Here is a 3,113-nt window from a genome sequence, read left to right on the forward strand (position 1 = left end):
CTACTACTCACTATGTCATAACTCACCTCTAAAAAGTTATTAATGGTTAGTCACTCAAACTTCTCATGTAGATAAGGATGGAAAAATAGATTTTATCTAGTGATATCACTTTCACATGATGCGAGAGCATATTCATCTCAAGACCTCATCAGTCTTCTTTTACTCGTGCTCACCTAGCTTGTCTGGTCACGAGGAGAATGAAGTGTATAGATTTTTTATTTTATTTTTATATCTAGTGTATAAATTATTATTTTTTTTAAATGATTGTAAGTGTGCGTTATGTTATTTGAAGAATTTAGATAAAAAAAAAACACTTATAAAATCCTAATAAGAATATAACACTTAAAACATAAATCACGTTGACATGACATGAGAAGGTTTCAAATTTAAGATTCTCAATCATAAAAAAAATATTTGTTTTTCTTTTACAAATGATGTGTAGTAAAGGTTAAGAACACGGATAAGATGGTTTTTTGAGATATGGAAGATCATTGTCCATAGGAATTTATTTTGGTACTTTGCGCAACCTTTTAGGGTACAATATAAACTTCTCAAGTGGTATGTCAAGGATCATAAAACTAACAAGCATAAGATAGGAGAATCCAATATAGAAGAAAGGAAGAAAGTGAATAAGGGTGTTTCCATGAAAAAAAACCTGAATATTCATTGTATGCAAAGAAAATGTGAAAATCAATGCAATAAAGTTTTAAAACATGAAAATCATTTTTTTTTTCATTCAAAACTTTATTCTAAGAGTTGTGAAGAAAGTTGTAATTAAGTAAACAAATATATATTTATTTAATTAATTAGTTTTAATTTATTTTTTTACCCTTTTTTATTTTAAACTTAAATTATTATTTTTATTTAAAATAAAATTACAATTTAAATATAAAAAATACAATAAAAATTATAACAAAATTAATTATTATAAAATAACATAATTAATCATATTATATATAATAAATTATAAATAAATTAATAAATAAATAAATTTATATAATAATTATATTAATTACAAAAAGTAAAGATAAAAATAAAAATGTTGTTTAATATAAAAATAAGTTTTTATCAAATATTTATAATTATAAATATTTAAATAATATTTTAATTAAAAATGATTATAATTTGTAAATAAATAAAAAATAATAAATTTTTAACCATTTTTAAACCTAAGGGTAAATTTGTAAACTTACATTTTTATCTATTAAAAAAAAATATTTCAATCACACTCATCACATCACTCACAAATTTTAATAAACTTTTTCTACATTTTTTCACTTTATTTACCTTAATTCAAAAACTCTAACTTTCTTTACACTTTTTATTCGAATCATCTCAAAATCACTTCTTCATTTTCACTTCCTAATCCGAACAAATCCTGTGATTTTGAAGAAAAGTTAAGACAAGTATTTATGGAGGGATGAATCTTAAACCACACAATGATAACATCCTAGTGCTGTGAATTACTTATTTATATAAATTACTTATTTAGTAGTGTAATTTTCCATGCAAAGTTATATTGTGGGTGAGGTATAAACTTTGTATGAACTTTGTTGCAGATTTGAAATTCACAAGAAAACTATTAAAGGGTCAATTTTTCAGAACAATATTTCCATAGCAAAATCCGTAGAAAAATAATGAATTCCAAAAAGTATTTATTCCACTTAAAAACTCTCAAGGCATGTCTCTTATTAGTTTAGGCTTAATAATTGTGTAACTCAATTAACATTTGTTTTATTATTATTTACAAGTAAGGTAACTTCATATAATTAATTTAATAATTTGTTTATACCTTTAATATATTATTTTTTTCGTCTAAAAAGGAATAGGTAATGTCCATTTTGTTTGGTAGAATCAATTGCCCATAACACTACTTTTATAATTTAATTTTGGTATGCAGTGAACATAAACACTTTAATATATTATTAAATAATTAGATATCATATAATTTAATGAATCTATCGTATAAAGCACTTAAGAGTATTTTTTTTTGACAAAATATATTGTATTTTTGTGTATATACTTTTGGTTTTATTTGAAAAATCCACCACATTAAAATTCAGGTCCATTTTAAGAACAAATAAAATTGAAAATATGTATGGAATAGAAAATAGTTGGACTGTAAAAAACTAGTAAAATGGAACATGAATAGATATAATCATTAACCTTTGTTGATAGAACACAATGAATAACATAAAGTGATTTTGGAGAAATTTATTTTGATAACCTTAATGATAGAGAAAAAGAAAAAAAAGGTGAAAAAGAGGTTAACATGGATAAACACATATGCATGCACTCTCTTTATCATCACTGCAATGAGCACTTGCTCCTGCTCCATATTTCTTGGGACAATCAACCAAACAATTATCACTTTCACAATGGTCATACAATTTCACTTCACACACTTTTCCTTCTACCATTGAAAATGGTGTTTCTTTTCCTGTTTCACAAAACATACATAATAAATATGAGAAAAGTTCCATTAACACCATTCAAAAATAAAACAAAATAATAATTTATTGAATGTTAGAACATGACAAATTTGTTTTTAACCAAAAATCAACTTCAAAACCTTAAATCACATACCAATCTCAATGGAGACAGCAATTAAAAGGAGCAAAACCAAAGACATCTTCATCTTCTTTCTCTTAATTTTATTATTTTTATTTTGGAATAGTACACTCCTTACCTCACATATATATGTGTTTTTCTCTAGGGTTTGTAATCCTTTAATTTTTCTATATTTGTTGATAGTTTATATATTTACTTTTTCTTTGACTTTTCTTTATTTTTTTTATCATTATCAAGTTATTTATATTATATTAATAGACATTTGTTTTCATTATAACAAAATTATTAAATAAAAATTAATTTTAGAGAAAAAAAATAACTAATTACTATATTTACTAAATAAAATACTAATTTAAAAATTAAAAAAATATTTTAGAGAAAAAAGATAACTAATTATTATATTTACTAAATAAGATACTATTTTAAAAATTAAAAAATTTATTAATATTATTAATAAAGAATTTAAACTAATTTTTAATTTGGTATCTGATCAATTACGAATAATTTGGCTATCAACTCTACAGTCTAAATAATTAGTACTT

The 3,113-nt window shown here is 22.6% G+C and overlaps 1 long non-coding RNA gene across 1 annotated transcript; it reads right to left on the bottom strand.

The window, feature by feature from the left end:
* Positions 1-2,138: 2,138 nt before the first annotated feature.
* LOC137805991 (uncharacterized) lies at positions 2,139-2,687 on the bottom strand. The gene is made up of 2 exons (XR_011080290.1): positions 2,587-2,687; positions 2,139-2,440 (listed from the first exon to the last, which is right to left on the bottom strand). It is a non-coding gene; the product is annotated as an uncharacterized lncRNA (long non-coding RNA).
* Positions 2,688-3,113: the final 426 nt, after the last annotated feature.

This window comes from Phaseolus vulgaris, chromosome 3 (genome assembly GCF_000499845.2).
Source record: "Phaseolus vulgaris cultivar G19833 chromosome 3, P. vulgaris v2.0, whole genome shotgun sequence".
Taxonomy (NCBI): domain Eukaryota; kingdom Viridiplantae; phylum Streptophyta; class Magnoliopsida; order Fabales; family Fabaceae; genus Phaseolus; species Phaseolus vulgaris.